This window comes from Myodes glareolus, chromosome 18 (assembly GCF_982192425.1).
Source record: "Myodes glareolus chromosome 18, mMyoGla1.1, whole genome shotgun sequence".
NCBI classification, from domain to species: domain Eukaryota; kingdom Metazoa; phylum Chordata; class Mammalia; order Rodentia; family Cricetidae; genus Myodes; species Myodes glareolus.
Window position 1 is genome coordinate 56,906,267 of NC_142043.1, and position 24,835 is coordinate 56,931,101.

At 42.9% G+C, this 24,835-nt stretch overlaps 1 pseudogene; it reads right to left on the minus strand.

Annotated features, from left to right (window-relative positions):
- Positions 1 to 1,114: 1,114 nt before the first annotated feature.
- Positions 1,115 to 18,589, minus strand: LOC125411575 (mitochondrial fission regulator 1-like; annotated as a pseudogene).
- Between the last annotated feature and the right edge of the window lie 6,246 nt (positions 18,590 to 24,835).

Genomic DNA, 24,835 nt, shown 5'->3' on the forward strand with positions numbered 1-24,835 from the left:
GGAGTTCAGGCACATTGTGAACATAAAGCCATGTATAAGCATTTCAGGAGAACTTAGCCTATAGGCATGGTCAGAATTGGTGTTTTGAGAATGAGGAGCCCTGGTGTGAGTAGTACCCAGTTTTCACCCACAGTCAGATGGTGAACTGTTCCACTCTCAGGGGCCTTACACCTCTGCTGCTTTAACTCTTTACCATGGAAACGACAGACATGTAGTACTATGTATGAGCATCCTGCTGAGCGTCGGGGCAATAGAGATCCTCAGAAACATCTCGGAATCAAGCTGTAGCCATCAAATAGATGTGTGACATTCCTCAGCACTCGGGAGTATGAAGTGGAACACTTGGCTTAGAGAAGCGTGTGTACAATTGTGTGGACTCATCCTGCGGGAATGAGAATTGATTGTATAATCTAGAAATGGTCTAAAATCTATAAACATAAACTCATGATGGAAAGTTCATTGTTTATTAAAGACTTAATCATGGACATTTTAGACAGTAAAATCAACTTATTTTTCATCCTGTCTCTTCGATTTTCCAAAGAATAGCCCTGAGTTATCTATTTAAAAGTATCTAGACTATTTCTTAATCTAAAGTCTTTGTTTGAGTGTGCATGTGTCAAATATAATAACCTGGGATTTTCAGCTTTACAAGAAGAAAATAATCATTGTGGATTCTTCAGCATGGGGTTGACTTCAATCACGAAGTGAAGAATTTTCTTCCAGATTTCCTGTGATTGGGCACAGAGGCATCTTTTCAGTTCTGAATCCATCAGTGATTACTATGTTAGGAAAAGCACCACCCTGGGATTGTCACAGGTCCCTGGGGGCGAAGCAGAAATATTTACATTTCCTCATTGGTCCTTCCTTTATTGTGGGGCTGAAGTTTCCTCCGGGAAGTGAATGGTATTGGGCTGTGTCCACATGGTGGCTGCAATCATGTCGGATCTCATGGGAGTATTAGTGAGGGAAACGCTGGCAGAGACAATTTATTTTAGACAACCTGTTAGGTTTTTGTACCATTCGTGACTTGTGACCTCCTGGGAGCCAAAACCAAAATCAGTTTTAAATGGTTGGCCTCACTTAAAATTGGGTTTGAAGAAGACGATTTACTGGGTCACTGGCTAAGGACCAGCTTGAAAATCTCTTTGCGAGCACTCTGGTATTCTGCTCTGCCAGGAGCAGTGCTGGGATGGACTGGGGTGACAAAGAGATAAGAGTTTCTGAAAGTCCGAACATTTCACATTACTTCAAAACCATCTGAACTTTGTATTTTTCCAAACCGGTTACCTCCTATTGAGTTCACAACCATGAAACGAATGGCGAGCACACGTCCAGTATGCAGATCCACCTCATTTTTTCTGTTTTGATGCCAGCCGAGCTCCTATGAAGAGTAACAACGTGAAAATGGCATCTTTAGTAAAAAGAACAAGGACTCCAAAGTTAGGTTTATTTTTCCACTCTTAGGCCAATATCTTTTATTTGTTAAGCGAAAATATCCAAATGACTGCATTAAGTCAACCACTTACATCATAGCTAATTTTAGAATTAGTCCTAAGAAAGCCTGAGAGCTCATGGATTAGCATGGGACATGGAGAGTCCCCAGGAAGTGAATGGCTCCTTCAATAGCTTTAGAAAAATCGTTAAAATTCACAACCCTAACTTCAGCTCATCTGTGCAAGGACATTCTCTCCTTCAAGTAATGACATAACACATAATTGTGCTTGTTTTGTGCTCTCTGGTGGAACATTTATTTATCATCTGACCCAAGAGAATAGTTGGGTCCAGAGAACTGATAGACAGGCTCATACCAATATCTCTGCATTTTATGCAGAACCACCCATGCAGCAAACCCAGTGTATGTGGAAAGCTTGGCGCTGCATGGCAATAATTCATAGTGGTTTTTAGTTACTGAGCCTGTAGCTGACACAGGCTGCATGCTGATCAAGAGACAATGAGATAGAAATTTGCTCAACATTTGCAAACGGGAACCAGGGAATCTTAGTGGCAGACGACTGTGACATTGGGTTTTGCTTTCTCCTTCCCTGAATGCCTCCATCTGCCTCTGGCTGGCTGCTTATTAGGTGCATGGATCATAGGCATATGCAGAATCATAGATCCTTCTGGACCAAGCGATCTTAAAGTCCCTCTTGCTGGTCTCTCCCAGAACCCTTGAGTCTTCTCTTTGGTATAAGCCTACAATTCTGCTTCCCAACCGTGGGAGCTGTGTTAGCAAACATAGCTAATACAAGCTCTCTAAATCCTGGTTTTGGATATGCAGATGTAATGGGTGTGTCATCTCATCTCACAAGCTGCTGTGAGGATAGAATGTAGTGAGGCATGTAGCATACACAGAATTCTCCCTGATACAAAGCCTCCTAGGAGGTGCCAGGTTCCCGACTCCCAGCTTGCTCAGCAGGGTGATTATTCACACCCACCAGTTCTTCCTTTGCATTCAGGTTATAGCACGCTACCTTTGTGGCATTAGGCTTGCCCATGGGATGAATTATACATTGGTGACCTGTCTCACATTTGGGTAAAAGCCTTAAAAACCCATATTTGATCCCAAGATTACTCGGGTATTTCTGTGGTGTCAAATTTGCATCTAACACAGTGATGTCAGCAACTGTTTTGAGGGTGACTACTGGACGAGCCAGTAAAACCACTGGCTATTTAGGAATGGATTGTTGGCATGGGTGTGAGGGAGGCTGCAGGTGCTTCTTCTGTGCTGGTGAATTTATATATGACACCCTGCTGTTGCTCTGGAGAACTATTGCTCTGAGAAGCTCCCTTTCAGGACATTGCAGGAGACCTTGAAGGTAGATATTAGCACACTCAAATGAGGTGATTCTCATTTTGATGTGTGTGGAAGGTTGCCTCTGGGTTAGCTTCTTGCTTGAGCGCCCTGAAGTTACAATCTCTTTCCCTCACAAAAAGTCCAACTCGCCTTGCTATTCTGCTGTGAGAAAGATAAAACCAGTGATTCCTGCTTCTTAGAATAAGAGACCTAGATTCTCCCCTGGGCCCCAGATACCACATAGATCCGTCACTGGAACCAGTGCTTATTTGCTCTTAAGTTTTCAATCTATAATAAAAAAATGGATAATATAGTTGTATGTATATATTCAACTTCACTAAGGCTACACACGGAAGAAGAGAAAGAAGAGAAAAGGTTTATCCATTCCAAAAATAGAAAGGAGGAAATATGAGGTCTCATAAAGTGATACATTTCCACACCTTTAATTGTATAGAATTTGGAGAAATCGCATAACGAAAGGCACGGTGGGGCCTGAGAGGTGGCTCAGTGGTTAAGAGCACTTGTTGCTCTTGCAGAGGACTTGAGTTTTATTCCCAGCACCCACACAGTAGCTCACAACCCCATGTTGACTGCAGTTCAGGGGGATATGGCACCCTCTTCTGGCTTCCATGGGAACTGCACACACATATGTGTGTAGATAAAACACCCATATCCATAAAATAAAATTTGAAAAAATAAAAAGGCGTGGTGATACGAAGATGTTGGTGTTTTGGGGATGGACCTAGAGGTGTAATTGGTAAAAGCCAACGATGTTTTAGGAGTGGATGGTTGGCAGAGGTGTGAGAGAGACTGCAGTTATTTCAACATAAAAAATTTGCTTGCAGTCTTACAATGCAGGTTGACCCATGACTATACTTGTTTTTCAAAAGGCCTTCTCCAATAAGATGACTTCTTGTCAATGTGGACAAATGAGCATTTATAGTTCATAGCTTAGTGTGAAATGCCAAATGAGCGCACAGGACTTTTAATAGAGGTAGAGGAATAAATGGCAGAAAGCATGCTGTACTTATCATGGAGTCTCAGTTTGCTAGCAGACAGTCATCTGAGGCAACATTAGAACCTGTTGGTTGGTCATTTATTGAGTGACTTCACTTGTCATTGAGATCTTTGGAGATTGCCGATAATAATACGAGTAAATCAGAATGATGGCGAGTCACCTAGCTATGACCTGCCGGAAGACAGACACCAGACTGCAACTGGGTGTCAACAAGTAGATGTGTTGTCCCGACGGATGCCTTTGTTTTTCTGCTGCCTTCGTTTGTTTCTTGAGACAGGGCCTCTTGCAGTCCAGGCTGGGTTTGAACTCATGATCTTCCTGTTTGCATTGTCCCAGTGATGAGCTCTTTATTGGGATGCCCCACGCTGCCTGTCTCTGTAGTTGTTTAGCAATAGAACTGCATCTCTAGATCTCAGAGCCTGAGATGAGCTGGTGCTATAAACTGCCTGTGGTCCAAGTGAAGCCTACACGTGCCTTGTCTTGTGCTCCCCAAAGGGGACGCGTTCAGTACTTTTAAAGAGCTGCAGTAGCCTCAGAATTTATATGTCTTTCACAATGGAGCAGACAGTATTTTTTTTTTAATTAAGATGTTGCCCAAGACGGTTAAAAACACCATTAAGATAATGACCTATGTAAAATTACATCAAATTGTCCTTTATTCACTTGACTATGTTTGCTATTATTTTTTTCTTATAACAATGGCTGAACAATGAAAAAAAATCCAGTTTTCATTTCATATTTAAATTAACCCTCAGTATTCCAAACTTAATGATTTTATTGTTGTTGTTCACTGGAAACTAAGTTTCCATATATGTAAAGAAATGTTGTTTTTAAGCATGAAGTTCCCCTTCATGCTTAAAAAAACCCTCCAGGAGAGTCTGGAAAGGTTACATACAGGGCACTTTTGAGGTCTAGCAGAGTTTGTGGACAGTGACGGAAAGTCAACATTGGTGACTGTTTAGAGTATCTCTCCATAAACCAGTCTGTACAGCTCCCCAAACAAATAAAAACAGTGGTTGATTCAATGTCTTCTTCTGACTCTAAAATTTTAGGGTTTGACAGGGAAATAGATTCTTCTGGTCCCAGGAGTTTTGGGGAGCTCCAGGTAGCCATGCAGACATGACTAAGATCCACACTATACACAGCCCGCCCTGAAAATGGCACAGAGATGGCATTAAGAAACTCCAGTCACAAAGACACGAATCTCTTACGGAGGCCGACCCCCGGTTCCTGGGGAACAAGCGCTTTACCAAGAAGCACAGCAGGAACGGCCTGAAGACATACAGGCAAAGAGCCCATTCGCAGGGAGGCGACTGAGGCCCTTGTGAAGCCTAAATGCTTGCTGTCTTGCTTTCGAGGCTCCCCCTAAGTTTGAGAAGCAGGTTCAAGTCTACATTCCCACGTCACATGGCCAAGGGTGGCAGGCTCTGCCAAGCAAAGCCCAAGTTCAAACCAAGGCAGAGGTCTCAGCTCCAGCTCGGGCTCTCAAAGGTAACCAGGCCCCTGTGAAGGCCCTGTAGGAAAGGCTTCTGTCTGCCAATGTGAAGACAGACGGATGAGTGTGGCATACCTACACTGTTTGCAGACGGTTGGTGCCCTGTGCTGTTTTTACAGATAAACTTGAGGCAAGATCCATTTAAAAGAAGGAAGTAGATATTTGTAATGAAGATGATTCTGAAAGAAATTGCTTCTGAGGATGAGTGCAGACTGCAAACATGGCCTACCCTATGTCTCCCTGCCAACTCATAGAGGTCAAGTGCAGCCACGATGCATCATTGATAGAACTTTTTAGCAATTAGTAAACCTCACTGTACACTTGGACAACGCTGACTTGGCGTACGTTTAGAACCTGGGGGACGTTTAGTAACCTGCGGTATCATTTAGTTAAGTACTTCTTCTAGTACTGTCAGATTTACCGTGACACTATGGCAAAGAGGGAAGTCAAATCTAGTCCTCTCTGCCTTTTTGAAGGTCACAGAGATCAAAGCAAGATCAGTTGGATTGCCAGCACGGAAAGTACTACCCATTCCACTGCAGCGGTGGGCTGGACGAGCACACAGGCAGGCAGCAGCAGTGTGAGTCCCAAGAGTCTGTGGAGAACACTGAACATGTGAAAACATGCCTGGGACCATCAGTACTGTGTCCCTGTGTTGCTACATCTTTGGTCCTCACCTTATTCATGCCAGCTCCACAGCCAAGACTCCCCCACCCCTTCCTCCCTCCCTCTTCTTAATGTGCAATTCCCTCGCCTTATTTCATTCCCAGGAAAACATGAGTATATATAACCTCCTGAATAAAGGCATCTAAATTCAACCATTCATTTGCTCTTTTGACCTTCATTTCATTAAAAAAAACCAATGATTTGCAGTGAATGAAAACTTACCACAGTGATTTGTTTTAGAAAACACTCACCACGGCTGTGCGAGCGAGATGATTCACAGTAGCGGACACAAGTTATGAATCAACAAGCCAGAAGGTGACTTTCAGCCAAAGAGGAGCAGAAATTAGCTTTGCCCTGACACAGGGAAAATGCCAGCCAAATGTGCAGTGGCATTTGTACATGTCATGAAGGTGGTTGTCCTGCGTCTAGGCCCCGCAAAGGTGACATCTCAGGTGTCATCTTCAAGATTAAGAATTAGTAGTGACAGCGCGCGGGCTGGACTTAAAGGAACTCAGTTTAGAGTTGAGAACATTGAGATTCGAGAAGAGATTACAGGGAGAGGGCGTGCGATTATCAGGATGAAGTCTGCTGGGGACAAGCGTGTGTGTGAGTACTGTGTGGCCGCGGTCTGTATGTAGGGCTGAAGTGTGACATTGTGCATTGTGACGGCCAGATTACTGAGGACCGTGGTATAGGCTGCAGTGTGACACTGGCCATATGGGAAGCTGTAGTACGGATTGTAGTGTGACGGCGGCTTGTGTGGAGGACTGTGGCGTAGACTGCAGAGGGACAGTGGTCTCTATGCACGGCTGTGGCAGGGATTGCCCTGTCACTGTGGTGGACACACAGGGCTGTGGTTTAGACTATAGTGTAGCTGTGCTTTGTTTACAGAGATGTGATATGGACTGTTTTATGACCCTGGTCTGTATTACACTGTAGACTGCGGTATAGACTCCAGTGTGTGAGTAGTATATAAGTAGGGCCATGGTGTGGATACCACCACAGTGTGACATCAGTCTATGTGAAGGGCTATGGTGCCAGACCACTGTTGTGGGAGGTCTTTCTGTCAATGTGTTGCCTTTATTGGTTAATGAATAAAGAACTGCTTTGAGCTTATGGCAGGGAAGAACAGAACTAGGCGAGGAAATGTAGGCGGAATGCTGGGAGAAGGAAGACAGAGTGGAAGTCGCCATGGAGCCGCCAGAGTAAGACATGCTGAATCTTTGCCGGTAAGCCACTGCCACATGGTGATATACAGATTAATAGAAATGGGTTAAATTAAGATGTAAGAGTTAGCCAATAAGAAGCTAGAGCGAATGGGCCAAACAGTGTTTTAATTAATATAGTTTCTGTGTGATTATTTTAGTTCTGGGTGGCCCAGGTGGAAAAGTGGCCTGCTCCTACAGACCACAGTGTGATAGTAGTCGGTATGTAAGGCTGTGGGGTGGACGTCGGTGTGACACAACTGTCTGTCTGTAGTGCTCTGGTGTCATCTGCAGTGTAACGTTCATCTAATACATAGCTCTGAGCTACAACTTGCACCATCAAAAGTGTATACAGTTAACCAGGAAAGATCTGGGGGGGGGGTGGTTCTGTGTTCATAGCATTGCTTCAGTTATGTGCAAGTGCTCAAGTAAAACTGATACAAACGAGCTGAATGCATCATTATATGTACTGGCAAGTAGAGTTGAAACTGTCCCCAAACTATTTTTATGAATGGCACACAGGTTTTGATGTCTTGGATCACTTGATTTCAAGGCTTTTTCTCAAGCTGCTGTCATCAAAACGCCGTGTTGACAAAGTGTGGACATAGATGAACGAGGCAGAATTAAGAGGCTGGGAATAGAGCCACGTATTGTTGTCAACTGATTTTCATTAAAGTTGACAGTGATTCTGTATGGAGAACGTTACGTTATACATTTGGGGGGAAACCAATGTCAACTTCTGCCGTATTCAGTGTACAAGTAATAAGCCCAAATTAACTATTGACAGGAATGTAAAAGCAAAATTAAAGTCCTTTAGAACGGAGCAAGAATCTGTCCTTACCTTTTAGTAAGCTGGTATTGGAGTCTGGGATACTGGGATGAGTTGGGGGAAGGAAGATTGGAGAAGAAATTTGTGAACTATTGGGGGTATGGACAGAGAGGAAACGGGGATTGTAGCCGGTTTTCTTTTTGCTGCAGAGCTGGGGATGAGACTAGGGGACTGGATTTGGAGGAGCGGAAAGAGAGGAGACCTCATGAGGATAGCAGCCATATTTTAGGAAGTTTCCACTGCACTAGGTTTCCATAGCATCCTTTAAATGCCCCTCATTTCTCGATGCCCCTCCCGGCTTTCCCTCCCTATTTCCTATATTTGTCTCCCTCTCATATATTCCCTCCTCACCTGATCTTCCTGTTCTCGTCCCCACCAGCCACCAAATTCACCTGTAAAATCAATTCTGTTCTAGCTGTTTGTTGTTGTTGTTGTTATTATTATTATTATTATTAATTTGGATTTTTGAGACAGGATTTCTCTGTGTAGTCTTAGATGTCCTGGATCTCACTCTGTAGACTCAGAGATCCACCTGCCTCTGCCTCTCGAGTGCTGGGATTAAAGGTGTGTGCCACCACCTCCTGGCAGTAAAGTCTATTCTATTTCTCCCTCCAAGGGAGATCCATGTGTCCCATCTGTTCCCTTTCTCTATACTTAACCTTTCTGGGATTTTTAGATTGGTTATCATTTATTTATTATGTGTGGCTAATATTCACACATAAGTGAATAGATTTGGTAAGCATTCTTTAAGGTAGTATGAAGTCACAAACTGAAAGAGAAAGCAGCGTTGATTAGGGAATAATAGCAACTAACAACTTCTAAGTCGTGAAAGATGCAAGTCATAGCTTGGGGACAATCTTTTGAGTCTTGTAAAAGGAGTGTACTTGTAAAAGTGTACTTGTAAAAAAGTGAACTTGTAAAAGGAGTGGTACACAAAACACACAAGGGTATTTAAAATTTAATGATATAAAGTAGAAAGGACATGGAACTAAAAATGGGGGCAAGATTTTACCAGACACCTCATAAAAAAGTGTGATGCATTTAGTCAACACATACAAAAGTAATTAGCCTGAGAGAATATGTGGATTTAAACCACAGTAGCTGTCTGCTGTCCAAGCAATAGAAAGTTGGGGCTTGAAGAAATGGCCCAGGGGTTAAGTCCACTGGCTACTCTTGAAGCAGACCCGGGTTCGATCCCCACCACCTACACAGTGGCTCATGATCATCTGTAATTAATGTTCCAGGAGACTTAATGTCCTTTTCTGGCCTCCATGGGCACCAGGCACACAGGTTACACAAGCAAACACTCGTGCACATAAAATAAAATTTAAAATGGAAGAGAAGTACTTTTAGTGGTTACGGTATAGGAGGAATTTAGGGCTGGCTTGTATTTCCATAGAAGCTGTTCTATAGTTAAACAGAATTGTTAAAAGTCAATGAAAGGTATACTTGAGATGGGAGCATTTGGGTGTAGAGATGAATAGGTTATACCTATTTCAGATGGATTTTATAAACATGGAGCTTAGAGTATTATACATGAGAAAACGAGTATTTTCTCTCTCTCTTTTTTTTCTTTCTGAGATAGGATGTCATGTAGGCCAGGCTAGACTTAAACTTGCTATGTAGGCAAGGATGACCTTCATCTCTCTATCTCCTGCTACCCATTGCTGTTGCTGAGACAGGGATTCATGTAGCCCAGGCTGGTCTCATAATCTCAGTATAGCAAAGGATGATCTCTAACTCTAGATCTCCCTGCCTCTACCTTCAAAGTGTTTGGATTACAGTTTGCGCCTCCAGTCTGGGTCTATGTGTGGCTAAAAAGGATCCCAGGGAAGGTACCCTACCGACTGAGCTACCCCTATAGACCACGTATGGTTTTCCTCAAGGTGTTTAGGGGTGTCTCAGTCTATTCTAAGTCTAGAGATGAAAGAATATCCAGAAGAAGGCCTTTGGTGACTGGTCAAAAAAGCAGTGATGAAAGCTATGTATAATGTAGTCAAGATGGGGGATATGCTATGGTAAATGTTTTCCGACTTGAAACTCCCCCAAGATAATGGTACAGGCAATTTGCAGAGAATTTGAGATGTCCAGAAATGGAGTTGGTTATCACAAAAGTGATATTGGATCTGGCCGTAAGACCAGTCAACACATTTGCTCCATCTGTTACCATGGGCAACTTGCAACAACTACAGGTTTTAGAGCTTTGTGCCTAATGATTTCAGATCTCAGGCAAGGACTTTTCTCTAAACAATTTTCTGGTGATTCTGATGAGCAGTCAGGCTTGGGAAACATTTCGTGGACAAGCGCAGGGTGCAGGAAAAGTTGCTGAGGTGAGGTAATAGGATGAGGGATGGAGAGATGGCTACACGAGATGCAGCCTGTCCAATGAGACCAACCTATTTTCTGAGTTAGACTTCAGTAATAGAGACTTTACAAAATCCTATGAAGAGAGACCAAGTCTCCCAGGTTGTATCACACTCTTCACTTGATGAGAATTGCATTGCTGGGGTGCTCCTCAGATTTTATCCATGTCGTGTGGAATAAAAAGATATGAAACCCTCACAGATGGGTTTTAGAAATGATCACTGCATTAAAGAACCAATTCCCAGAGTCTCTCATTTGAGTTCATTTAAGACACAGAAGACCAATATGTCAAATACATTTTCACTGCCAAAAAAAGCCAACTAAAAAGTAACATTGCTATTCATAGATCTAAAAAATATATTTTGAAAATTTTATTTCAAAATATTGAAAAAATAATCAAACTTTATCAGGAACAATTGCATATTATCAAGCACACTGAGGAGCTAAACACAAACCTGAAATCATATCACATTTGAGATGAAAAAAAGATAAGATCAACTTACTTGCTCACCTCAATCATCATAGAAAGATGAATTAGGTAAGAGGAGCAGAATAGGGGGCTGCTGTTGACAGACACTACCTGTTTATAAACTTCAGCTAAGTGAAGGCATCTCCAGACCCCTCAAATATAACCAACTTCCTATCATTATGGCATGGAGGCTAAAATATCATTAACATCAGGAAATGTATTTTAAAGAAGACTAAACTATTGTATCTGTAATGTAAGATCTCTTCTTTTCTGTACTTTCTGCCTTAAATCTCAAATTCTAAAATCTTAGAAGTTCTTTAAATTCTGACATTTGGTTTTAAGTATGTTTCCATAAAGTCACTGAGGCCGGGGACTGCTTGTTAAAGGATTATGTCAGAGTTAATTTTGGCTTTTGCTCTAGCAAATCAAATGCTCAATATCTTTGGAACAGGCAACATTCTGGGTTCCAAAATACAGAGAAACAGAAAGCCTGACCTGGGTGGGAAGGATTTTGTATCACAATTGTCAATACTGATCCCCACATTGTCTTCCTCTAGTAAGACTGGTGTGGGCAGAGAGCATCCTTCACTTTACCCACCAAAGAGGATACTGGCCTCCTGTCTGGGGGTTTCTAATGACCATAGCAACTTTTATAAAGGAAAACTTTTAATTGCGTGGCTTACAGTTCAGAGATTTAGTCCATTCATTATCCTCATGGTGGAACATGGTAGCATGCAGGCAGGCATGGTGCTGAAGAAGGAGCTAAGAATTCTATAGCTTCGATCCACAGGCAACAGGAAGTGAATTCAGACACAGCATGATTTGAGCAAATATGAGACCCTTAAAACCCGCCCCCCCAGTGACATAATTCCTCCAATAAGGCTATACCTACTCCAACAAAGCCACACCTACTAATAGGGCCACTTCCCATGAGCTTATGGGGGGAATTATATTCAAACTACCACATTCTATTCCCTGGCTCCCGTAAGTTTGTAACCACATCATAATGCAAAATGCATTTAAGTCCAACTTCAAAAGTCCCCATAGTCTATCATAGTCTCAACAGTGTTTTAAAGTCTAAAATTCAAAGTTTCTTCTGAGATTCATGAAATTGTAGTGATATTTTGTTTATGTTTTAGCAAAAAAAGCTTGCCTAAAGATCAGAGTACAGAGTTAAGCCACTAGAGGCCAGGGAGTTGTGACACACATCTTCTAATCCCAGGATTTGGGAGTCAGAGGCAGAGGGATCTTTGTGAGTTCAAGACTACCCTGGGTTACAGGAGATCGAATCTGAAAAGAGAAACAGAACTCACACAAAGGTGATCCCAGCATTTGGAATCACATGCCTTTAATCCCAGTGCTGGAGCAGGGGTAGAGACAGTAGTGATATGGCTGGGTGGAGAGAGGAATATAAGGCAGGAGGAGACAGGAACCCATTGCAGTTTTAGGTGTGGCGAAGACAGATGGAGTCTGGAGATTCAGTCTGAGGACAGAATCTCCCTTTGGGTCTGAGCATTGGTGGAGGTAAAGGAACTCTGTAGTGGCTGACCCCTCTGCTTCTCTGATCTTCACCATTAACCCCTATATCTAACTCTGGGTTTTTATTATTAAGACCAACTATAATTTGTGTTATATGAAATCACTTAACTGTAATCCCTTATAAAATTAAAATAAAAAAAGCAGGTCATATACTTCCCACATAAAAAGGTACAAGATATATATCACCATTCCAAAATGTAGGGAAAGGAGCATAGTGAGGGAAGACTGGACCAAAACAAGACCAAAACCCAGCTGGACAAAGTACAAACCCAGAACCTCCATGTCTGATATCAAAAAACTCTTGAGATCTCCAAATCCATTCAGCTTTGTTGATGGCAGCACACTTCTTTCTCTTGGGCTGGTTCCACTCCCTGTTAGCAGCTCTCCTCGGCAGGTATCCCATGACTCTGGCATCTCCAATATCTCAGGGTCTCCAAGGCAATCCAAGCTTCAGTTGCATAGCCTCACACAATGGCCTCTTAGGTCTCCTTTCAGGAACACCCCTGATACATGCCTGACTTCAGGGACTTTCCTTAGTCCCAGAGGAAAATTCCACAGCCTTTTTCTTCAATCCTTAACTTTAGAACCACATGGCTGTAGCTACCAAGTTCTTTTGCTTACATGGGCTGGAATATGGTCTACTAGTTCAATTACATCTTCACCAACTTTATGTTTTTGGTGATTTCCTTTACTATGTGAACTTGGCTACTCTGAAACTGAAACTGGATCTATAGACCAGGCTGACCTCAAATTCAGAGATCTGCCAGCCTCTGCCTTCCAAACATTGGAATTAAAGGCATACAACACCACACCTTGATTTAAGCTTTTTCATTTTTTAAAATTCCTTTTTATAACTTGGAAACTAAGTTCGAGATCTGTCTTCAACAAGTCCATACGTATTCCAACAAAGCCACACCTCCTATAGTGCCACTTCCCATGAGTCTATATGGGCCAATTATATTTAAGCTAACACATTTACCAATATTTCTGTCTGTCCTGTTGCTGAGAGGCTTCAAGGAACCCAAGTTGGTTCTTATGGAGAACATTTCTTTGAGTCCTACAAGATGTCTTATATTTGTGAGGAACCACAGGAAGCCTCTTGTGGACATTATCCCATTAATACCCCAGAGAGCAATGTGTTTCCTATGAGCCTCTATTCCTTGGGCTGCCACCTTCCTGTTTATTTCATGATATTCCTCCCTCTCACTGCAGTGTCAGATTCTAACTCTTCATCTTGACTAGGGTCATTGTCATCTGCTGCTGATCATTTTCTTCAGTCATTTTCTGTCATGGCTGGGTTCCTCTTTGAGGCATTAACCATGCTGCCTGGGGCTTGCCAAATTCAGCATGCTCTTTTCTAGTGGAATGTTCTCCTATCAAGTGGTCTATCATCTGTCACTTACTCTGAAATCTCCTTTTAATCCCAATAGAGAAAGAAGACATCCCTTTTCTCTTTTGCCATCTGGAGATACCTCTGTCTGGGATATCTTTCTACATTGCTTTTCATGAAATTGTAAACTTAGAACAACAGACTTCACTATTCTCACTGCCTTGGTTATCACTGCATTAAGCACACAGTAGGTGTGTAATAGAGGGTCTGCTGAATGTGTGGATTCATCTCTGACACCAAATATTAGAACAGACCTGATTGTACAGGTCTTCTGGAAATTCCAACATGTCCCACTATGTTGGTTCATTTTATATTAACTCGACACAGTCTAGAGTCACCTGAGAGGAGGGAACCACAACTGAGAAAACGCCTTTCTAAATGGGACTGTAAGCAAGCCTGTAGAGCATTTTCTTAATTAGTGATTGATGTGGGAAGAACAGAACATTGAGGATGGAGTCATCTCTGGGTTGTGGTCCCAGGTTTTATAAGAAAGCAGACTAAGCAAGCCATGAGAACAAGCCAATAAGCAGCACCCCTCCATGGCTTTCACATCGGCCCCCATCGTCAGGTTCTTGTCCTGTTTGGCTTCCTGTCATGACTTCCTTTAGTGAGGATGTGGAAGCATAAGCCAAACAAATCTTTTCCTCCCTAACTTACTTATGTTCCTTTTGATCATAGCAATAGTAGCCCAAACTAGAACAGAAATTGGTAACAGCATAGCAGAGTATTGCTGTGAAAGACTTGACCATGGGAGGATTGTGAAAGGACTTTGGAATTTGGGGCTAAGAAAATCCATTGAGTGTTGAAGCTCAGTAGGCTGTTTTGTAGGAGTTTGGAAGAAAAGAACGTTGAGAGCAATGTAGAGGATGGAGGCCTGGCTTGTGAAGTTTCAGAGGGAAGCAAAGGCTTTGCATTTGAATTAAGTGCTGTGGGATAATGCTCTTGTATACTATAAAGATTTGTCACTCATATTGCTTTAATAAAACACTGATTGACCAGTAGCCAGTAGGCAGAAAGTATAGGTAGGGTGGGCAAACTAGGAGAGTTCTGGGAAGAGGAAAGGCAGAAATGCAGTCTTCAGTCAGATGCAGAGGAAGCAAGATGAGAATGCCTTACTGAGAAAAGGTACCAAGTCATGTGGCTAAACATAGATAATAATTACGGGTTAATTTAAGTTATAAGAGCTAATTAAAAATAAGCCTGAGTTAAGAGGCCAAACTGTATAAAATTAATATAAGTCTGTATGTGTTTTGGGGGGGGGGTCTGAACGACTAGGGGACCAGGCAGGCCAGAAACTTCTGTCTACAGTTAAGAATCTGTGATGTCTTATCAAACATATAAAATTCAAGAATTCATTGCTAGTGTCAAGCTTCTTAGACAAGTTCTAATCATTAACATCTTAAAGTAAACATTGCTAGTATCAAACTTTTTTTTAGACAAATTCTAAACATTTTCTAATCATTAACATCTTATTGTGAACTAAAGCATTAGCAGGTCAATACCGTAACACAACTTAACAAATCATGATCCTCTTAAATCCATTCTAACCAAAAGACAAGAGAAGATTTTTGTAATGACCAGTTCCCTTTATGGAAATAACTTAGGATTCTACCCAGGGAGTGGTTTGCCTAAGAGTGTTTGGTCCAGGGCACGAGTCTAGGGACTGAGTGATGAATATAGCCCGTGACTTTCAATTTGTATGTTAATACAGTCTTTTGTTTTACTCCTACCTTTTGAGGTCAGGGGTGTATTCACCAGGTGGAAATTAAACTTGGGCCCGATACTATCCTTTTAAAAAAAAATCTGTGATGTCTGATCAGTTGAGGCTAAAGAATCATCTGTTATTCACAAGAGACCAGAACTGCAGTGATATTTCATTTGTATTTTACTAAATAAAGCGTACCTGAAGTTTAGAGTGTAAAGCAACCACACTGATCAGCCTGACAGACCAGACAGTGGCGACACACTTTAATCCCAGTAGCTATGCTAGTTTACCATAGAAACCGGGCGGTAATGGTGCACACCTTTAATCCTAACACTAGAGAGGAATATGAGATGGGAGGAGACAGTTCTCACACAGTCTCATTCCGAGATTCCTGGAGGCAGGATCACCATTTTGTCCTGAGATAGAGGTAAGAGTCAGTGGCTGCCTGTTTTGCTTTTCTGACCTTCAGGTTGAACCCCAATGTCTGTCTCTGAGTTTTTATTAATTATGTTACAAAGAACCACTGAAGAAGCTTTGCTTTACTGGGACAATTGATGCTGGTCAGCCGGAGCTAAGAAATTAGTGGTAATTAAGTAGTGACCAGTCTTCTTGAGGTGAAATTTGCTGGGAAGTGTTTCCTTGGATTCAGCACACAGAGTGCGGTCCAGAGGTGGTCAAGGTTGTACCTTGCTTTATCAGCCGAGTATACGCACACGTCAGAATCTTCCAGGTGGTACTGGTTTTGAAGGCACGAAGGGATCACGGAGGGCAGCTGAGGCTTGGCACTGTGAGAGGCCAAGAGAGGCCTTCGGTGAAGGTGCAGTCTCAGGAGCAGTTGGAAGACAGGATTAAAAGGGTCACACAGAAAACTTGTGGCTTGGCGCCGCAAAGAGGGCCCAGGAGAAGCTCACGGTGAAAGTGTAGCTCAGCGAGAGACCCTAGCATTCTGGAGATGTCAGCACCATGGACCATCAGGAGCAGCAGCTGCGGTGTTGGAATGAAGAAGCCTGCCGAAATTTCGAAGACAATGTGCTTCAGAGGGTGGAACTGGAGAAGTGACCACAGCCCCTGGGAGGAGCCCAGGAGGTCCTGAGTGAATCCCAGGTGTTGGGCATGGAGTTATTTCCACATTTGGAGTTTGGTTTTGCTTTGTTCAGATTGTGGCTGTACCCTGGTTCTTCCCTTTTTGGAAATATTAAAACATTTAATTAATATTTGGTTTGACAGGAGATTTGAAAGATATTTGATTTGAAAAGTGTTGGCTATTTTAAAGAGACAGAATTTTCAGGTGTTTGAATTTTTAAAAATTGGGAATTTTAAAATATGTAATATTTTAATTTTTTAGTCTGGACTAAATGATAAAATTATAATTTATATACTAAATATAATTTATAATACTAAATTATAAAATTATATTGCGATGTACCCCCTCTTTGAACATTCTGGTTTTTATTTAAGAAGTGATTTACTTCAATAATTTGATTCGTTACTACTTGAAGTACATATTCTTCCAGCATTGGGAGTCAGTGAGGTGTAGGCACAGAGTTCCTGGTCCTCACTTCCCTCTAATGGAAAGCAATTCAGAGACTCAGCAGTAAACATCTTCTGTAAACTCAGCTCCAGAGGAAAAAAAAAGAAGTGAGAACGTCTGTAAGCCCTGCTGGAGGCATTCCCATCTCCAACACTGTTCTCTAATAACAGGGTAGACCAGGTGTTCCATCTCTGAGCAGTAAACTATCAAAGAAGATGAAAAGTTTTGGCATTGATGTTATTCGTAAGGAGTTTTTTACATACTTTTTAAATCTTCAAATGTATACATATAAAACATTTGCATAGATATTAATGTTAAGAATTGAAAAGGGGGACTGGGTGGTGGGGGCTGGGTGGTGGCGGCACAGGCCTCCTATCTCAGCACTGGGGAGACAGAGGCAGACAGATCTCTGTGAGTTTGAGACCAGCCTGGTCTACAAAGAGAGTTCCAGGATAGCCAGGGCTACATAGAGAACCCCTGTCTCAAAAAACAAAATACAAACGAACAAAAAAATTAGGAAAATAAAATTTGAAAATGCACAGAAACATTCTCGAAAAGCCTATCTGTCTTCTGAAGCCCTACAATTGTTTTTCATGCTTGAAGATGACCCCTGGATGCCTATTAAAAACACGTCATAATACACTGTGTTAAGGACAACTCCAGAACTGAGGTGGTCTCTGACTCTGGTTTTGGAATTCCTTTTTCAACTTCACCTTGGCTATTGTGTTGATACTGCTGAGCAAACTTCCATTTCAGAGCATCTGCTGTGAGGGTGGCAGGATCAGTAGTATCCACTGACTTAGGCTTAGGTCTTCCTCTGACCTCTTGACTGACCATAGCTTCACACTGTTCATATCTTTAAAGATCTCAAGGGTCTTTGGCATGTCAGGCTTCTTTGGGAGGCTCTTAGCCAAAGTCTTTTCAGTACGAGTTTTTGCTCTCTTCTCTCTTTAAGCAGATGGAGAGCAGACATACTTTGGTGGAACAGGGCGGGTGGGAAGGAGGTGGTGGTGCTGCAGTAACAGATGTGGAAGAATCTAAGAGTTCTAACAGATACTGATGTGGACGAATCTAAGTGTTCTAAGAATCTCTGTTGCTCTTGTAACAGAGGGTCACAATCTTGGAAGGCTGAACTCTAAGGGTGGCAAGCTTATTCTTGAGTGTGGAGATCTTCTGCAAAGCCTTCTCACTGGTCAGGGTAATTTTGCGGGGAGACTCATCTTGTGACAACTTTGGGAAGAAAATAGGCCTGCTTGGGAGCTTCTCAAAGCAAGGAAGGGCATCCTCAAGGGGAGACTTGAACCTGACCTCTCCCCTCAGTCTATTGAACATGTTCCCTCTTCTGTAGCTACCCACCCAACATCAGAAAAAGATGCTGCCACATCCTCTGTTGGGAGGGTGGGACTCCATTCTGTTGCATGGCTGGTAGGCGGACATTGACCTCTTGGACACTGAATCAGAGAAAATTCGGTACCAATTTTCTTTATGATACTTTGAGATGAAGAGATGAACCCTATGGTTTTCCAAAGTACCAACTAACTGCGGAAATAGCATCCTCATGAGGCATTTAGTCCAGCCCAGCATTTCGAGTCTTCTCAACCTACATGTCAAGTAGCTCAGGCATCCGTAGCAGCACATGGTCCATGGAACACACTCTGCTGCCGTGATGTTCCTGTTAGTATGAGAGCTTGGGGTTGAATAAGAAAGGAAAGGTTGTGGCTTAATAATGATGTATTTCTGAGTCATGTTCACAAGAGGTCAGTTGTACTGGGGAGTTTCATGTCATCTTGACACAAGCTAAGGTCATGGCAGAGAATAGAGCTTCAACTGAGAAAATGCCTCAGTCAGATCAGGCTATGGTCAGGCCTGTAGGGCATTTTCTTAATTAGTGATTAATAGGGGAGAGATCAGCCCATTTCAAGCCATGGAAAGCAAGCCAGCGAGCAGTACCCTCCATGGCCTCTGCAGCAGCTCCTATCTCCAGGTCCCAGCCCTGCTTGAGTTCCTGCCATGACTTCCTTCAGTGATGGATGGCTTCAGAAATGTAAGCCAAATAAACCCTTTCCTCTCAAACTTGCTTTCATTCATGGTGTTTCCACATAACAATAGTAGCCCTAACTAGGACACAAGCATATGGGGATAAATATAATTTGAAGTAATATGATCATTTCAACTCTTAGACTTATTATTTTTTATTATATTTTTTTCTGTCACTTATGCTGTGAGCCAGAACTGAGCTGGGTCAATAAGCTCTGACTCACAAGTTTCGGCATGTTATTTGGAATTAGATGCCTTGTTGGCATCTACTATTTCTTTGTCCCTCTTTCTGTTTCATGGTATATGATGTATTTCTAATCTTGGTTCTTATGGTGTCAGATGCTAGCTCCTTTCTGTTATGATTCTAACTCTGACCCCATTAGATTTGTCTTCTTATGCTGTCTGTATTCTCTCATTCTGGGCAGACAGCACTTCTTCATAGGCAAAGTTCAGCACAAACAGGTAGTAGCAGATGCACTGACTATAGCCAGTATGCTGGGTTAGGATGCTGGAGCGGTAACCCATGGAGGAAGAGGGCTGTGGAATCAGGTGCTCACAGTGAGGGGCCAGCATAGCAACTAGGCAGGGCAGATCAAATCCAGGGTGTGCACAAGCCCCATGAGTCAGAATCTCCAACAGGGGAAAAGTCAAGAAAGAAGATGTAGCTGGAGCTGGACTAACATTAAGGTGAGAAGCTAATGGTGTGGTGGCTCAGGTCAAGTACATAGTTACTAACTGGTCCCTTTGGGTGAGGTATCTACCTTGCTCTTTATTGCTGGCAGAGTGATGAACAAGGCAGGACTGAGGTGTCAAGTGGGGGGGGGCTACTTAATAAATGTTTGAAACCCTTTGTGATAATAAGCAAGATGGGAGTGACAGGAGGTGGTGGGAAGCAGAGAGACGCAAACAGTTGCCCTGCCTGGTGCAAATGCTCTGGGATGGCATTTTAGGGTACATCGTATTTAGGGTACATTCCCTTCCATCTCAGGCCTACTTCCCCATTCCCATGACCGCCAGGGGCATCATCTCGTCCTGCGTGCCACAGTCCCTGCCAGCTGCGTTGCAGTGATGTCACTTGATCTGTCTGGTGCATAGTGATTCTCTTATTTATTGCACGTTCCCTTCCTAATGCATCATCTGAGTGGCCGCTCTAGCCCTGTCCCTTCAAATCAGCCTCAAATCTTGGTCTTCGCTCGCGACCTTGTCTTTGATTTTCCTAAGAAGGCTGAAGGCATTGAACGGGAACTCCTTCACTCCTCACACCCGGCCCAGACACCATCTCTGCTGCCTCTTAATGGCTCCTGAACTTTTAACTGATGTCTTTTCTTTCCCTCTTGACTCAGATGAAAGGCAGCCTTCTTCCCTTTGAGTGCTGGCCTGCTTTTCTGTACTCTAATTCACTTCTTTCTCTGCTCAAACTCCTTCAGGTGACTCTTTGCCGCTGACACTCTCTCCTTTCTAAGTAAGGATGGTGAGATGGAATTAGCTCAAAAGAGCCTGGTGTGTGTGTGTGAGTGCAGAGGCCCTTGTACTCACCTTGTCCCCATCCTTAGGGGAGATGCCACATGTACTTTATAGGCTGCTGACCTCTATGCTATTAATAGGTCAGAGACCACATTTGATTCTAGACCTTTTAGCTGTAGAATTGTACCGATTTGCCTGATTGCTTCCTGGAAACCTTCCCCCAACTGTCCCGTGTTTTAAATATGCTGACAATGAACCACCTGGCATTAGATTCCCCGAAGTCTGATCTAGGTTGACGAAGTCACTCTGCACTGGGTTTTCATTCTTATCTCTTTGTGTGGTTCTCACTGTCTGGCGCCTGCAGGGAGCCCTCAAGTGTGCATATAGGCAGGTGGACACGGGCACAAGGGCAAGTGTATGCAGGTGCATATTTGTGTGCATATATTTATAGGACAGATGTCAAGCTTTGATATGATCTCTCAGGTCACTCATCTTGTGTTTTGAGACAGGGTCTCTCAATGACACCTGGACCTTGTTGTCTAGGCTCTCTCTTTCCAGTGTTGGGATAACAACCTTGTACCACCATGTCTGGCTTTTAATGTGGGTTCCAGAAAAACCACACTCTGATCCTCATGTTCGCATGGCAAGCGCTTTACTAAGTCATCCCCTCCCCCAAAAGAGTGTTTTATCTATATCCCGGGTGTCACCTTCTCCCCCTTCCCCTCCCTCTCCCCCTCCCCCTCCCCCTGCTTCTCCTTCTCCTTCTCCTTCTCCTTCTCCTTCTTCTTCTTCTTCTTCAAAACAGGGCTTCTCTGTAGCCCTGACTGTCCTGAAACTTGCTTCTGTAGATCAGACTGGCCCAGAACTCAGGGATTCACCTGCCTCTGCCTCCTGAGGGCTGGGATTAAAGGTGTGCGCCACTACTGCCCTTTGTCTTTTAAAGTATGATTTCCTGCCTACAAGACCTGCTGGGGTAATGGTGGCACAGAAGTTGTAGGAGTGGCCAGTCAATGACTGGTCCAGTGTGTGGCCCATGCCACAAGAGGGAGCCCGTGCTTGGCACTGCCTGGGTGGCCAGTAACCAGATGCAGGAAAACCCAGAGCTCCAGGGTAGCACCAAACACAACTGGCACCCCCCCCCCCAAGAAAAGATACTCCACAAAATGATTTCTAATGATTCTACTATACTCAATAGGTTGGTGCCTAGCCTGGTTGTCATCAGAGGGACGCCATCCAGCCACTGATGGGAGCAGATGTGGAGAACCACAGCCAAATACGAGGTGGAGCTGCGAACCCCACAGCTGGTGTGTGTGTGTGTGTGTGTGTGTGTGTGTGTGTGTGTGTGTGTTTGGGAGGACTGTAGGCATCAGAAGGGTAGAGGACACCACGAGAACACAACCCACAAACTCAACTGAGGTCTCAAAGCAGTTCCCAGGGACTGAAGTGACAAACATGGACCCTGTATGGGTCTGAGCTAGGTTCTCTGCATAAGCCTTATGGTTGTGCAGTTGGGTGTTCTTGTGGGACTCCTACCAGTGGGAGGAGGGGTGTCTCTGACTCTTTTGCCTGCAGCTGGGGACACTTTTTCTCCAACTGGGTTGCTTTGTTCACCTTGATATGAGGGTATGTGCATAGTCTTATTGTAACTTGTCAGGCCGTGTTCAGTGGATATTCCTGGGAGGCCTGCTCTTTTATTGGAAGGGAAACAGAAGAGGAGTATATCTTGGTGAGAGGGGAGGTGGAGGAAGGAACTGGGAGGAGTGGAGGAGGGAAATTGCAGTCAGGATGTAATATATGAAAGAATAATAGAAAGAAAGCGTGGTTATCTTCTTTCAAAGAACATGTATGTGAAGAAACACCTCATTTTTACCTAGGAACTTGTCTATAATTTAGAAGAGATTGTGTAATATTTGTATATCCCACTTGCTCCTATCTTCCCAGAATTCTTTTTCCTCCTCTGAGATAATTATTATTGGTCTTAGCACCTTCACCTTCCCAGGCTTCCTGACAGATACCTCCAGGCGATTGTGAGGTCTCCCAGGTTCCTGCTCAGGTCACCTGTGGTCAAATCCTGGTTTTCCTAAGCATCCCTTGAGTGCAGCTGGTAAACCTGCACCCCAGCTTCCTTGCCCGCAGGTAATAGAGCAATAATAGTACCTCTGTGGGCAACTAGCAATTGTGGCTCATAGGCGTTACAGCTGGGTAGGACTGCTGGTTGCTTCTCGCCTTTGGAAGCTTGCATGGTCCTCAGGGAGGGGTCAAAGACTGGGACCTGTGTCTGAAATGCACGATGGCTTTAGCAACAGGAATTTACCTCATTCCTTTGTAGTGGGGCAAACAAGAAAAATTGCAAAAGTCTATAATGTTTTGGGGGATCCCTTGGACCACCTTGACCAACTCAAAAGGGGACTTCTCATGTCTGGTGTTGGGGTTTTTGTGAGATGGTCTATAGCTCTTTTGTAAGCATTGTCAGCTTAGGTGGAAACTTTTCTTTGAACTATTTATGTATATCTATACACCCACTTACATGTACTAGAGATATTTTAGTGGAGACAGCTAATAGTATTATTCCTTATGCCTTTTCCCAGACATTTTACTATTGTTTCATCCTTGGGCAAATGAAATCCTTTTTTATATGTATTTCTTGTGTGGTACTGCCTAGTTTCCCTCTCAGAGTTTCTGTTTTAGGTTTCTAGTTTAAGGCTTTCATCCATTTGGAATTAGTTTTTGTGCAAGGGGACAGATTACAAGTCTAATTTCATTCTTCTGCAAGTGGATATCTGGTTTTCTCAGAGTTATCTGTTGAAGATGATTTCTTTTCTACAGCATATGTTTTTGGCATCTTTGTCCAGTATTAAATGGCTGATGTTACATGTACTCAAGTTTGGATCTTTGATTTTGTTTGATTGATCTACGTGTATGTTTTGGGGACAGTGCCATATTGTTTTTCATACTGTGGCTCTGTAACATATCTTGAGATCTGAAGTAGTAATGCCTCCAGCACTGCCTTTTTGTTCAGGATTGTTTGGTTCTTGAGGTTCTCTTATGGTTCCATATGAATTCTGAAATTGTCTTTTCTTATTTCTGTGAACATTGAGATGTGAATTTTGATTGGGATGGTATCGAATCTTCAAGTTTCTTTTGGTAAGATGATGATTTCCACAGTATTAATTCTTCCAATCAATGAGAATGAGACTTTATTTTCCCATTTTCTGGTGTCTGTCTCTTTCTTAAGAGTATCATTATTTTCACTGTAAAGATTCTTCACCCTCCTTGGCTAGGGTTGTTTCTAGACATTTTATTTCTTTGAGGCTACTGTGAGTGGGTATGAGGACAACACTTTGAAAAGAGTGGTCAAAGCTCAAATAAATATTTGCCGTCAGCGTTTAGACGATTTCCCACCTTATTCTGTTTGCTGTGTTGATAGTTGTTAGAAATGTCTGTACAGTCAAGCTGCTAATAACGTGTTTCTCACAGGATGGGCTGCCAAGTGTGGAGTTAGTAAATCAGAGGGAGCCAAGTTAAAGGGAATAATTAAGTTTCTATTCACGTGTTACAGCAGTGCAGGCAAGAGGCAAAAAGAGAGGCGGTAGTTGTTCAGTATTCCGTTCATCTAAGGGCTTGCATGGTTGAGTCTTGATGATCACTTCCAAGGAGGCCTTTATCAGTTGTTCTCAACCTGGGCTGACACCCCTGTAGGGGCATCAAATGACCCTTTCGTAAGGGTTTCTAAGACCATTGGAAAACACAGATGTTTGCATTATGATTCATAACAGCAGCAAAATTACAGTGATAAAGTAACAACAAAAATGATTTCGTGGTTGGAGGATCACCACAACATGAGAAACTGTGTTCAAGGTCACAGCATTAGGAAGGTTGAGAACCACTAGCCTATATGAAAGGCTCTGGTGGTGGCCTCAGCTCTATACCTTACATTAGAGAGATTTGATAAAATTCTATACAAAATAATTACATACATAATATCACACACACAACGCACACATAATATATAGTTATACATCATATATTTACATATGTATGTATAGACACACATATATAGTTACATATTACATATATAAATACATATATTACACACACACACAAACACACACATACATATTTGGGTATTTTGACACTGTGAATTATTTACCACTAGCAAACTCATCCGCAAATTTGTGACCCCAATGATCCTTTATTGGTCCTGAGATTATTCTGGGGAAATTTCCTTAACGAAGTTCGACTACTAGGTTGGTAATGCCAACTGTCGTCGCAGGCGTCAGTCGTGGTCTGCGCATCAAGTCTCGGGACTTAATCTACATCAGAGCCTTC